The following is a 15,360-nucleotide window of genomic DNA, read 5'->3' as shown; positions in this document are numbered from 1 at the left end:
GACCTTCGATGTTCTATCCTGACTAGAAGACTGAAGAAATCTCCCTTGGGGTCAAGGAGTGACTCCCCTGCTTGGCAGGCACCAAAGAAGCAACTAACTGGTCTGCATCACCGAAGCTCCCGCTGGACGCCGAAGTCTTTGCATCACCAGAGGTTGATTTCCAGACTTCCCCAAGGCTGCCCTGAGTCCACAGCAAACCTGAAGCCTGTGGCTATCGTGGGTGATGTGGAACCATGACCCCCTGGACACCATGAACTTTTGCAGCAACACTATGTTCCTGGTCTTCCTTGAAATTGTGCTTTGGGCTCCCAGTAGCCCCTGCCTTGAGCACCTCCTGCACCGAAGATTGCTGGCCTCCACTCCACGACCACGAGTGACCCGTGGGCCAGTTTCAAGTGCGACTGCTCAAGGCTCTTTCGTGATCGCTAGCGCGTTGACTAGTAGGTCCCCACGAAGGCAACTCCTCTTCTAAGTGGGTTTTCCTGATTGCTCCAGACAAACCCTGACTTACCCTCACTGGGTGAGTCCCTCAGATCTTGCTGGTCTGCACCGCAGTCCTTTCTCTGAATTTGTGTGACTTGCCGTTGCCAAGGCTTGTTGGGTCCAATCTGGTCGCCGACACCGCAGCACTCGACAAACTTTGTGGCACAGCTCAAATCCGGCTTGTGGACTTCGTTGACGTCTCCGGGACCTCGTGGCTGAAGAGTCAAGACACCCATCCACTCACCTGAAGCACCCGACATCTGTGGGCATTGGTCCATCCTGCCCTCGGTCACGGGCTAGTGACCCAGACTCTGTCCCCTCTGCTTTTAGGTTCGTTACATCCTAGATAAAGGCTTGGATCTCTTCGGACACTTCTCCTCTTCATGGCAGCAGCAGTTCTTTGCAGGCTTCCATTGCAATCGACGACGCGACCCGACACCAAAAGACACCTATGCACCCAGCTTCCCTGGGTGAGGTAACTCGAGTACTCCGGTGCTCCCATGGGTGCTAGCCCTAGAACTTCTTAAGTCCAAAAGGGTTTGGTCCTGACTCGATTAGAAGTGTCCCTAATCTTTAAATTTGAAACTGCGACATTGCCCATAGAAGATAACGGGAACCTGCGGTTGTGTTTACACACTGCATACAGTCCCCGTGGGTCCCCTGTGACACTACCTTGGGTGGTTCCTTAGGGTCCCAGCGATTCTACAGGCTCTAGGCCTTGTGTCTATTCCAGTCGTGGTTCTTATACCATTTTTTTGGTATATGGTTTAGTACGCCCCTAGGGCGAAAACGTGTATTTGTGCTATTACTGATAATTGCTAACTTGTAAACAAAGTACTTCGAACTCCAGTCTCATAAAGAGACTAGAGGGGTGTGTTTTAACCTAAATACATATATTTTGAATATATACCCAGTGTGGTTGTCTTTTCATTTGATCATTCAAGAGATTATAGACTGGTAAAACAAGCTGCTTTACATTCCTTCAAGACTGAGCCTGAAGGCTGCTCTCCACTAGGATAGCTTTCAATAAAGGTTGTCTTTAACAAATGCACCATAAGGTGTTGTTTGGACTGATACAAGGTGCCCACTAGAACTAGTGGACAGCATATATCAGGCCACCTTCTCACACCAGGCTCTGCCCCAATCTCTCTCTAATGCTCTTTTTGAAACCAAAGACTGGTAAACAGGACATGAAATCTGCTTTTCTGTATGAACTAAAAGGAGAACAAATAAAGCTACATTTCAAACGTGTCTCATGTAATTCTCTGTCTTAGAATCCAACACCCCCCTCGGAAATCACGGCTATTTTGTTCTGCTAATCTAACTAGCGCAAATAAACCCCCCTGACTCCTAAAATCTCTAAAATCAGTCTGCTTTTGTAAGATCAGGGGACCCGCAATATTAATGTAAAATAAGGTGCCCTGTCTTCCGAGCTGCTTGACTTTGCACTTTTTTCGTGAAATTCTTCTTTACCGACATAGTGGTTTCATGTGCTGCCTATTGTAGCGTCGCGCTACTAATGAAACCACAGACACTTAGGATATTTATCTCTATTCAATGGAGCTTTATTCTCACGTCTTACACCAGCGCTGTCCCTATCCTAACTGCCCTCTCCTCGCGTAACTCCTCCTCTTCCCCTGACCCCCTGGTTCCGCCCTCCCCAGCTACTAGACTGCTGGCTATCTTACACCTCCCCTTTTCTTCATAAAATAACAGAGCAACAGTGCTCTAGTCCATCTCTTCGATGAGTCTCTGGGGTGGCCGGATCTCCCGACGTGGCCGCAGTGACATGTTCCCGGTGGACGCACTCGCCACTGGCTCACTTTGCTGACCTCGGTCCCCAGCATCGATAAGGTCATGTTCTTCACCTGCCGGTGAGAGGGTCATGTCTTTCCCTGATCCATTCGTGTCCTGCAGACACTTCTTGAAATGGGAAACATTTCTGGTTATTCTGCGCTGCTCAGATTCCGCGGTCAACATGGTGCCCTTCTGGCGGGTAACTACCAGTGGCTCATCACGGAAACGGGAATCAGTTTTTTTCCGCTGCCCCTGTTTGACGAGAACGAGATCACCTTCATGCAAGGACGGAGACCTCGCTCTTCTTTTTGCGTCAGCATACGATTTCATTTTGTCTTTGTGGTGCTTGTCCGTCACTACCATTTCCTGATGGAGGAGGCTTGGTGATACAGCTTGCAAATCGCCCTCCCATGTTGGGATGCGGTTCCTCATTGGTCGCCCTAGCATGAGGGTGGCAGGGCATTGTCCAGTAGTCGAGTGTGGTGTTGTCCGGTATGCTCTGAGAACTTCCGTCAGAGCGACCTGGAGTTCTTTCTTCTCGGCGGACGCCTGCTGAAATGTCCTTTTAATCGTGGCCATGAACCTCTCAACGGTGCCATTTGCTTGGGGCCAGAGTGGCGTGACTTTCCGATGTTTGAAGTCCATGTGCTTTGCAAAGGCACTGAATTCCTGTCCATTGAATGGGGGCCATTATCTGTTTTGACCTCTCTGGGGACACCCCATGTTGCAAATACATCGTCTAGTACTTTGAGAGTACAAGAGGCGCTAGTAGATGAAATGATTTGAGCTATGGGAAAGCGCGAGTATTCATCGATTATGGCGATCACATATTGGCCAGACTGCAGTGGCCCATAAAAGTCCATGGCGATTTCTTGCCATACTCCACTGGGTAAAGTGGTCATCTGCAGCGGTGCCGGTGGATTGCATTGGCTGGTTAGCTGACAGAGATGACAGTCCTTTAGCGTGGATTCCACCATCTGATCCAGGAAAGGGAACCAGACACGTTCCCGTAGAGCTCTCTTCGTGGACACCACCCCTCTATGGCCTTCATGAGCCAAGTCGATGACTCCCTGTCGCAGCTGACTGGGGATGACGAGTCGGTGGCTTCTTAGGATGATTCCATCCGTGGTGACCAAGAGTTCCTCACATACATGCCGGAATGCCTGGATCTCTTTCCGGATGGTCGCATCGGCGTCTTCTTCTGGTGTCGTATATCTCCATTTATTCATGCGGATCCGGTGTACCACTAATTGCAGGATGGCGTCCTGAGCGGTGGCCTCCCGAATGGCTTCCATGGGGATGGCCGGTGGCAGTGCTCGATCAATCACGAAGTGAATATATTCCTCGGCAATCGATGGACTCGATTCCACAGATGGTTGAGGGTGACGAGACATATAGTCAGCCGGGTTCTCCGCCTTCCCTGGTTTATGAATAATTGTGAACGTGTACTCCTGAAGTCGGAGACCCCATCTCTCAATTCTCGGAGGCATCTTGGACTTGGGGTTGCCGTATATGGTGAGAAGCGCCTGATGATCCGTAATCAGGGTGAAGTGCTTGCCATAAATGAAAACGTGGAAATGTTCGCACGCCCACACTACAGCAAGACTTTCCTTCTCCGGCTGTGAGTACTTCTTCTCAGGATCCGACAGGCTGCGGCTGGCATATGCAACGATCCGCCTCTGGTCAGAGTCATCATCATATTGGGCCAGAATGGCACCTAGACCAACGGGGCTGGCATCGACAGTGATCTCTGTTTTCCGTCGTGGGTTGAAATAGGACAGGCTGTCGGCCGACTCCACCGCCCGTTTTATCTCCTTGAACGCCCTCTCACACTCAGGTGTCCAGTCAAACGGCTGACCGAGCTTGGTCAGGACTCGAAGTGGGTGACTGATGGTCGCGTAGTCCCGGATGTAGCGGGCACAATAGCTGGCCATCCCTAGAAAGGATCTCAAATCATTGACGTCCTGCGGGCTGTTGGTGTTATTCAATGTCGCAATCTTATCCGGGTCAGGCTTCATGCCCTCATCAGAGAAGATATGACCGAAGAACTTCAGAGTGGCCTTGTGAAATTCACACTTATCTTTGTTCAGCGTCAGATTTGCACCCAGCAAAGCATGGCAAACGCGATCAAGAGCGATGTCATGCTCGGTCACGTCCGCTCCATAGACCAGGATGTCATCGCTGTAGTTCAGCGTGTTCGGAATGTGTTGGATGACCTGGCGGATAGCTTCCTGAAAAATCTCCGCAGCGGACGAGACACCAAAGCTCAGCCGTTTGTACCGGAACAGTCCTAGGTGCGTAGCGAACGTGGTGATGTAGCGAGACTTGACATTCAGTTCCAACTGGTGATAACCTTTATTCAGGTCAGTGGCGTAGCTAGAGCTTGTGGCGCCCGGGGCTATCCCTCAGATTGCCGCCCCGGTGGGGGGGGGGGGGGGGGGAAAGAAAGGACAGCACGCACTTGAAAGAGGTCCGAGAGACACGTAGTATCGCCGCTAATAGTTACCTCGATCATGCAAGTTACATGCACATACATGACACGGTCCAAGGCTACACAGTTGAATGCACCAGTGACCGGCAGTACAAAGGAGGACACACAGACTGCATGATCTATCTGGGGACTCAGAAAAACCACATGCGACATCTATCAGAAAGCTGCGTGAACGATTACCTGGTAATCACCTCAGCACAATGTAAACATGCACATACATGACACTGTTCGGGGATCCGTCATTTACAGCTGACAATAAATGTCCAAACATCATGGTCCCCCCCATTAAAGCAGTGGGGACGTGCACAAACGTTATTTGCTCTGAGGACCCAGAGCCAACTTAACAGTGTCGAAGCCTGTAATTCTTTATCTTTCAAAAACAGCAAATTAATTATTCACAGGGAATGACTCACTGTGTGCCCTTAGAACTAAACTCAGCACAAAGGGGTCAGTCAGCTCCACAACCTTGCCAACACAGACCAGATACAAAGCCCGCTCTGGTGGCCCAATGGCAACAACCAGGGATCACGCCCTGTCATTACTTCTAAGCAGCAGCAACCAACTCCCTGGGACCCAAAGCCAGCTTGTAATAGTGCATCTCTCCTTCAGAGCAGCCTCAGCACACACATGGTGCACAGCCTACCCAGGGGGCCCAAAGCTAAAATACAGGGAGTGGAGACACATTGTCATCACAATCCTTAAACACAGCTGTAGGGGCCATGGGAATATGTTCAACCCTATCCAGGGACTCCGTGAATAATCAGAAGAAACAAGAAACATTACATTTTTCTGCAATTTTGTTTTCACATTACTTTCATGGTAACCAAGTGTTAAAAGTCCGCAAAAACAGTAGAATCATAATAACGTGTCTAGTATGGAACACCAAGGCTGTGTAACACACGTCCCTGTAACACACGTCTTCAGCTGCCTCCCAGACCCGAATGTAGGCATGGCAGAACCAAGGTCTGGAGAAAAATAACCGCTTAAAAGAAGTCCGGATATGAAGTAAGCTATGTGTGCTTTTACGCATGTGTGTTTCAAAATGTCCACGGCTCAATCATTGGACAGTGGTAGCTTGCTACTACTGGTATCGCTCTACTCACAGACATCCGGGAATAAAGCCCTTCATCAGATCCCTTACGCATTTCAAAAGGTTCATAACCTTAGTGGACACAGACCTGGATGCGCCTAGACAACTGCTGACTAACTGGAGCAATCACACTGGCAACCTGCAATCACAACTGGAGCTCTCGTAACCTAGGCCCTGGTGCCCTGGGATCAGAGAATACCAGGTTCTTCTCTTGTATCTTGTATCTCAATCTTTTGTGTTCCTTTCCTCTCACAAGCCAAAATGCTTAAGGTAAATAGCTCACACAACATTCAACTCTCTCTAGAACTCTAGGCTCTACAGATGAATGCATTATTTAGGAAGAGAGAGATGAAAGGCTTGCCTGTGCTCGCAGGTAAATGTATCAATGAGAGAATGGAAGCAGAGAGGTCAGTTTATCCCTGCTGTTTCCTGAGGAGAATTACAAGAAGACATCAACATAAGGGCAGGGTACAGACTGACATTTACCCAGAGACAGGTGCAATAGCCCACATGTCTAACTGGCGCTAACAGCACAGCCACCACTTGCTCAGATGAAGACTTATTCCACACTCAGCGCTTATAGTACAAGTATCACTCATATGTCACAGATAGCAAAAGTACTACTTACGTGCCACAGTGACCACAGCTATCATCACATGTCAAAGGCAGCTGATTAGTACCATTCATCTGATCATTGCCTTGCTCTTCTGGTTAATTTCTTACTCAGTACAAACAGCAAATCTATCCTTTAAGGTTTTTGTCAGCAGAGCTACTCTCACCAGACAACAGAGCATTCCCAAACAAGTTACAGGGAGCAAAGCTATGCCTTAATAGCAGCTGAGCTATCCTTGGATAGGTGATTGTCCTTCTGACAATCTGTCCGCACGGTGTCTAAGCAACTAGGGAACAGGGAACCAGTGAACAAGAGGGGTTCAGGAACTAATGCTTTCAGGATGGCGTTTGGAGAAAGAGAGACTCTCATACTTTAGTGGGACAGGTAAAACAAAGGAACCGGGAGACGCAATACTTGGAGACAGACAGACCTCAATATTGAGCGGCTTTAGGCTGGGAAACATCAGGCAGAGTAGAAATGGAAGGCTAGAACAAGACAACAGAGACAATGAAAGCAAGAGACAGGCCAGTTCCAACTACAAGGATACAGGCAAATAAGAACATAGGGTGGAATGTTTGAATTTGAACCTAGATGAGGAACAATGCATACCAAAGGAGAAACATAAAATCCACAAATATTGCACTAGAATGACTCTTACATCAACCACCTGTGTCATTTAGAAGGGCACATGGCATTACGTTCAAACAACACTACCATAGCTGACACTAATTAGGGGGAAGGATTCAAGGCCCTAACCTCCACTGTGAACCACCATGCAGAACCCCCAAACACACTCAACATTAACACAGGTTAGGCTGGAAAGTGTCAAGAGTCTCTCCTCCCCCCCAACTCCATTTATAGAACAGCTCTATGAGGATAACCAATGTCTTCCAAGCCAGCCACTCACATTAATGTGATTCAGTTCCTCTACTGGAAAACCTCTGACGGATGAATCACAAACGCAGACTGATGTCTGCATAAAGTGCCGAGGCCAAGTAATTGGCTAACTCTGAACCATATCTGGCAGGTCAACATAACAGAACTGCTGCTACACATGCTAAACCTCTTCTCTATGTGTTTGGAAACGTTGCATACCAGCTGTCCATACTGTCCCTATGCTGTGTGTGAATTAGCGAAGCTTTAAGAGACCGTTCCACTTAAAAAAAAAAAAAGAAATCAAAATGACTGTCCTTGTCAATTTTGTTTTATATTTAGCTGCTTACAATTGTGTTTCCATTATTTTTTTAATAACATTTCCCAAATTAAGCTTGAATATTGACGTTCAAACAGTTTGAATCAAACTTCTATGTAGGTACACCAGGAATACACTGTTGTATGTATCAAGTCTGCATCATCTAGGGCTGTAAGGGCACAGCCTGTCACCATTTCACATAATTATATTAAAAAGTAACGAAGAAAGCCTTTGTGTGCAAGGATAAACGTTTCCTGTCTCTGTCCCCATTTCTCTCACAAGAGGAACCTAATAGACAAGAACTGCGCCGGGGCTTACCTGTTTGAATGAAGCTCCCCTCACGCTACATTCCACAAACAGTGCTCCAGGTTTAAATGTCCCATCCTCACAAGCACCAGGAGACCCCAAGCCAAGGCACCCCAAGCTCCGCTGCACAGCGCCGTCCACAGGAAGCGCAAGCACTATTTTGTGTCCCGACCCGGACCAGACCCCAGGCGGCGCGCACAATGAACCCGGACGCCTCCGCCCAGCGTGCAGTCAACCTTGCAGAAGCTCGTGCGACGTCACGGGCCTATGCTAGGTGGTGGTGGCGGCGTGCGTACGCTGCAGGCAGCAGTTGCAAGCAACAGGTGGCGGTGCGCATGCGCTCGTACTTCAAACATGGCCGCGCGAGTGGCACTGGTGGCCCATTGCAGTGGCCTTTATAATTTATTTGGGGACACTGACACTACTGTAACAGTAGTGTCAGAACGCACATATTAGCCCCACCTTCAGGGGCTGGAGCCTACTTCTGCTGCTAAATTAGCTGGGGTAAGGCTGGTTTTGGATATTCGCGCTGAAGAGGAGAGAAAGAGTTGCTTTGCTGCAGAAGGCGCAGGGCCTGCGCCACTAAAACATTTTAGCAATGCAGTGATCCAACCTCACGAGTGGGCGGTGGGGAGCGCAAAAGTTTAAGCATTATCAAAATTTCACAGGCACTTTTGTAAAATGCGAGGCATTTTTACAAAAGTGTTGATATTGTGATTTTTTTGCAATCATGACATCCTGAAGGGTTTGATTTACACCTTAAACAATAAGCATGCTAAATCTATTCATCGGTTTCTATGAAATGGTAAATGCAATTCATCCCGAAAGTTTCCAACAGTCAGTTTATGTGGCATTTAACCGTTTTCCTATGAAATCACATACAACCCTGTGGAGCAGGTAGGCACAGACTATGGCTGGTGCTTTGAAGAGACAGCCATTGTCACTTGGTGCTGTGTATCTGTGAAAGCATGCAGAACTTCCACAGATCTGACCCAGTGATGGCTCTCTGTGATCTCACTTCCAAGCAATCACCTGCTCGCACACAATCACCAGGCCTCGGGTCATCTACTGCATGCATTAGCTAGGCTGTGAAACAGTGGCGGTCTGTAGCCAATCAGTTCATGGATTGTCCAGTGCATCACACGTGAAAAACTATTTCAAGATGTTATGCACCTACCACATGTTTACTGCAGAATGTGTAACGTCATGCATATGGTTGCTAGATATCACAGCTCAACACTGACACACAGGTTCACCATAAACCCATGGCAAGTTTAATTCAAGAAACTAAAGAAGCTATAAACATATCACAAACACACCCTCCTTCACCCCCACTCAGTGGAGTGTGAACACGGAAGCACATTGGAGCAACTGTGCTTATAGCAGAACTCACAAAACGTATTTTTTTTTTTTGGGCATTTTTATATAGCGCAAACTCGACCCGAAGGTATTAGAGCCAGGGCCGGCTTATGTGCTGGTGGCGCCCTGTGCGACAATGTTTGTTGGCGCCGCCCCAATGACCACCTCCACCACCATAGGTATCTCTCGCTAGCACCCTTTAACAGTGACCAAGTCTCCATAACCACACTCTCTCAGATGCACTGAATTAGTTATAGCGCCACTCATACCAGTGAAGGGTGTCCGAGCACTTTGCATCACACACACATTACACAGAGACAATCAATCATACGCGTGTAAATCAGTGTAGGAAATGTTACATAAGCCAAAGGACTAAAAGTGTAGGAGTCACATGTCATCCATACTGATAGGCAGTATAGTTTAAGAGTGCTTGGTGTGGAGAAGCACAAACTCCGAGGCGAAAATGAAACCGCATAGTTGGGAGTTTTCTTTAATAATAAGAATCGATTTCAAGCCAAATTAACCCTTTTTGCAACATTAATTAATGTTCTAATAATGTATACTTTGCAGTCTGTATGCAGTTCCAGGATGAAAGTTAATATCTCACTGTTCTATATTAGGACTTTAAGTTATAAATTGCAAGTAACAAAAGGATGTCTCTTTTGAAAGCAGTAACCTGCTGATCTGTTTACATCATACCCACTCTGTAATCTACTTGGTACACGTTCTTTGCAGCAGGCATATTAACCCTCTGCACTAACTAAATCAAAACCTCAACTATACAAAATGCTGATCTCTCGCCAGGAAGGTAATTAATCACACGAGTTATCTTGACATTTATGTGAGGCCTGGTAATGGGGGGGGGGGGGAGAAAGAAAAACGCTGCAGCAGGTGCTTCAAAAGCAATAAACTTTCAAACACGGCGCCCCCAGGAAGCCTGCACCTGGTGTGGTGACCTCGAGGCTCGAACTCTAGTTTCCAGCACCAAAGGCGGCAGTTTAGTCCGGCCGACGGACCACATCCTCTCCCCTTCATCTAACATCACTTACTTGCGCCCGGTGTTCTCAGAAAGTGCCGTGGAGGGTCCTCTGGTCTCTGCCCTGCCTGTAGTCCACGTCCCGTCGTCCCCGAACAATTAACTGCTTCGAGCCTAGGGCGGTACATCGCTTTACCTAGACTCGCAGATTTGTATTGTATCTCCATTCTCCCCTCTCTGCCTGCAGGCTGCAGCTCCGTCGCCGTCGGCCTGCCACCACCTCCGCCCGGATCGTGTCAACCTAGCAGAAGCGCTCGTGTCCTTCGACGTCACGGGCCTATGCTAGGTGGTGGCGGTGCGCATGCGCTTCAGCGCTTGTATTTCAAAGAGGGCCCCGCGCGCGGCACTGGTGGCCCGTTGCGGCGGCATTTATAATTTATTTGGGGACACTGACTGACGCTACTGTAACAGTAGTGTCAGTGTCCCCAAATAAATTATAAAGGCCACCGCAACGGGCCACCAGTGCCGCGCGTCTGCCGCCCCAAAAATAGTGCCGCCTGGGGCGGACCGCCCCCACCGCCCCCCCCTAGCTACGCGCCTGATTCAGGTCCAGCTTTGAAAACACCCTTGCGCCATTTAGAGCAGCGATCATATCGCTCAGGTGTGGTCCGGGGTGTCGCTCGCGTTCAATTGCGGTATTGGGCAAACGCATGTCGACGCACAATCTCACTTTGTTGGGGGTCCCCTTTTTCGGCACGATGACCACTGGGGATACCCATGGCGTCGGTCCATCAGTGCGCTCGATGATGTCCGCTGCAAGCAGTTCTTGAAGTTCCTCTTCAACCGCCTGTTGTAGATGGTAGGGAACCCGTCGCGGGTGCTGCGCAACAGGCTCGACCTGTTCATTGATGTGCAGCCGAACTTGGCAACCTCTCAGCTTGCCCAGACCATGAAAGAGTTCAGGAAACTTGGTGACATAGTCCTGTGTGTTGTTGATTTTGAAAAGAATCTCCACCAGACGAAGCCGTTCGGCCGTGGGGAGGCTGAGGAGGCAGTCGGCCTCAGGCCCTTCGATGACGTGTATGACCGCCTGTATGGTGATGGTGCCGTGCGTGAGCGTCGTGTGAAATTTGCCCAGGCAGGGAAGTGGTTTGTCAGACATCCACGTGAACACGCGGACCGGTGCAAACGTCAGTGGAGGCTTCGGAATCATTTTGTCGTGCTCTGTAACTGGAATGTAGTTCAGCGACGCACCGCTATCCATGACAAATTTAGTGTTGTGATTCCCCACTTTAATGTCTAGTCGCGGATATTTCTTCAGCTGATCGGGGTCTGCAATCATGTTCAGATACTCCACTGTGTATGCGGAGTCTCGGGAGGATGATGAGCTCGAGTCCCGGGATGGGGATCGTCGTTCCCAACATGACCGGCGTGATTCCCGGCTAGAGTGAGATGAGCCTGGGGACCGCACAGTTTCTCCTTGAACAGCCCGTATGTGATGTTTCCGGGTGTCTGATGGGGACGACCTTGTCTGTTCGCTCCGCTTGTTTCGGTGGTAGTCCCCACACATTGCTTCAAAGTGATTGGACCGCCCACATTTCCTGCACCGTTGGCCCATGGCCGGACAGGTGCCCACATGGGGATAGTCACGTCCACACCGGTAGCATCGCTTAATCCTTTCTGTCTTCCTCTCTCTTCGCCGGGTATCCCTTCTTCCATATTCCGGACGCCGTTGGTGAGACGATGTGCTAGACCTCCAGTTGTTCTCCGGTGAGTATTTTCTTCTGCCACTCGGGCGTTCCTGAACACGATGCGCTTGCTCATGGCTGACGTTGTGACCTGTTTCAATGGTGGCAGCGTGTTCCTCCGCCTGATCGTAAATGCGGGTCATCTCTTCAATCTCTTCTAAGTCATGAGGTTTCCTCAATAACCGTCGCCGAAGTGTCTCTGAGTGGCAACCTGTTATAATTTGCGATTTGATGGCCGCCTCCGGCGAGAACCTTTCGAACTCGCAGTACCTCGACAGCCGTCGCAACCTAGTGATGAACGCACACATCGCCTCCTCCTTTCCTTGGCGTGCTTGATGGAATGCATGGCGCTCATAATCGACATTTCTTTTGTGAAGGAATTTTTTGTTCAGTGCGTCCCGCACCTCGTCATACGTCCCTGTTTCAGCAGGCGGAAGATCCTTTATTATTCTGCTTATTTCTCGGCCTGCGAGATTACGAAGGGCAATTAACTTCTCTTCGTCTTCCGTCACCTTGGATCCCTCAATATAGTCCTCGAAATCCTCTAACCACTCCTGCCACTTGGGGCCCATGCTCCCTCCTGTGGTCACGGTCAGATATTCCGGGGCTCGCAGGTGCGATCCTCCCACAGCCAGGGGCTTCCGTTGTGGTGATGTTGCCATTTCCTCGTTGTCTTCTTTCCACTTCCTTGATAAGTCTAGTTCCGTGATGTGTTCTCGCCAATGCTTGTTTGTTTATTCGTGCCAATGCTTGTTTATTCCTTCTTGTCACTGTTTGCTTGTTTGTACGTGCCACTGCTAGCTTGCTCTTGTCAATGCTTGTTTATTTCCTCTTGCCAGTGCCTGTTTATTTCGTTTTATCAGTGCTTGTTTGTTTGTATTTGCCAGTGCTTACTTGCTCTCGTCAATGCTTGTTTGTCTTCCACTTGCTCGTGCTTGTTTATTTCGTCTTGCCAATGCTTGTTTTGTGCCTCTTTGCACCAATGCTTGTTTATTTGATCTTGCCAGTGCTTGCTTCTGCTATGGCGTGCCTGACTTCAAAATGGCCGCTCCCAAGCGTTTAAGGGGTCTGTCTCGAAAGCCTGCCTGACTCCAAGATGGCCGCCGTCCCTGCATACACGAGGCTTTCTCTCAATGCTCCCATTCAGCCCTCTTCATTCCGGACTCACCAGCGGTCATCCTTGGCTGGTGGCACACCTCCAGTCCTGCTCTGCATTCACAGCGACAGCTCAGGTGAGATCGGGGTGGGCTCCCGCCTTTTCTTGCAGTTTCCCGCGGTCTTCCTCACACCGGCGGGCCGAAACTCACGCATCAAGCGTGAGGTTTGCCGGCATCGAGCTTTCCCAGCTCGCACTTCAACGCGCTCGACAGCGCTCGCTGACAGTCCCCCTGGGACAGCGTCTCAGGTGCTGGGGCACTCCTCTCTCTGCGCTTGGGTGCACGACAGGGTGGGCTCCCGACTTTTGCACTCACCAGCGTCTTCCCAGTCACACGCGTCCCGCGTGAAACGCGCTCCAACGCGATCGGCTCTGCTCGCTTCTTACAGTCTTGTGGTCAGTGGGGTTGGGTGATCCCACCCTCGTCGCCAGCTGTAGCGTCGCGCTACTAATGAAACCACAGACACTTAGGATATTTATCTCTATTCAATGGAGCTTTATTCTCACGTCTTACACCAGCGCTGTCCCTATCCTAACTGCCCTCTCCTCGCGTAACTCCTCCTCTTCCCCTGACCCCCTGGTTCCACCCTCCCCAGCTACTAGACTGCTGGCTATCTTACACCTATATTCATTGGACAGTTTACCCAATTAGCTTGAGAAAGAGGTGGATATGTTCATGCTATATGGGAGACTGCCTGAGAGACCTATCCAGAGGTTTAAATAAAAATGTGTAACCACAAAAGGTGGGTTCAGATCCCCTTCGCCGCACTTGGCCAACCTCGGCGATCTTCGTGCAAACCTTTCGCAGCGCCGCACTTTGCTAAAGAGTCCAAGTGGAGAGACCTGCGAAATGTATATGAAGCTGCCACTGCTTCCGCGTTTGTGCTTTGTAAAAATAAAAGGCAACATCAAAAAGTGGGCATCTGCACCCCAGACGGGACTCGAACCCACAATCCCTGGCTGCAACTTCACTGCAACAAACCAGGGACATCAACAACTCTGCAGCCTGTAGTCATGATGCCACTTATGATTATTGGAATAAGTTTTACAATACGATCAGAGACCTCAAGCTCTGTATAAACCCCATCTCTAATGTCCTTATATCAGTCGAATAGTGAAGTATCCAGTTACTTGTAATAACCATAGGATGCAGGTGCTAAGCTCTAGTAACTACAGTTGTGTTGTGACTTCCTAATGCCTCCTGCTGGAGCCAGCTGCAAAGATGAAGCAGGTCAAGGAGCAGAACTGCAGCTGCGGTTCAAACAACATAACTGAGAACTGGCTTGTTCTTCTTCTGATAGGTTTGTCTAAAATGATCAGTGCTTACCAGAAAGGAGATACTAATTGCAACCGATTTCGGGGCATATTATCAAGAAACGGCATTAAAATTATCGCCGCTTTAGCGGCAGAAAACTGCCGCTAGAGCGGCGATAATGGGCTTGATAATATGCCCTTGAGAATTCCCATAGAAGCCCATGTTCTGGTGTCAACATGGGCTTCTATTGGAATTCTGTGTGGCATATTATCAAGCCCATTATCGCTGCTTTAGTGACAGTTTTCTGCCGCTAAAGCGGCGATAATTTTAACGCCGTGCTTGATAATATGCCCCTTAGTTTTTGCATGCTGTAGATCGTTACTAGAAAGATAGACTCTATCTGCCTGTATATATAGCATTTTTTTAAATAAAACGGATAACTTTTTTGCAACAAATTATTAAACGGTTTGTGGGCAGGGCCGGACTGGCCCTACCGAGCACCAGGCGTCTCCCCGGTGGACCACCAGGGTGGGGGACGATTTTTGATGTGAGGGGTGATAGCATACAAATGTATAATAAGAAATAAAAAAACATCTGTTGTACATTATAAGGGCACTGCAAGTCACCTCTGAGTTCCATGACCTTATAAAGGAACTGTACGTTCGGCCTTATTCAGTGAAACTCAAAGTACGCTCAGGGGCCGCATGCGGCACTCCTGGCCTTTAGATGCGGCCCCCAGCTCAACAGCAGCACTGGGGTACTGTTAACTCGAATCAGTCTTAACATTGAAAAGGTGTGAAATAAACAGGCAAGCATTTGTTTTCAGGTTAATTGAAGTTATAGAAAGGAAGTGACTACATTTCCTGCACCGCTTAATTTGAGGAACACTTTCAT

This window comes from Triturus cristatus, chromosome 4_1, assembly GCF_964204655.1.
Source record: "Triturus cristatus chromosome 4_1, aTriCri1.1, whole genome shotgun sequence".
NCBI classification, from domain to species: Eukaryota; Metazoa; Chordata; class Amphibia; order Caudata; family Salamandridae; genus Triturus; species Triturus cristatus.
This window is presented reverse-complemented; position numbering follows the sequence as displayed.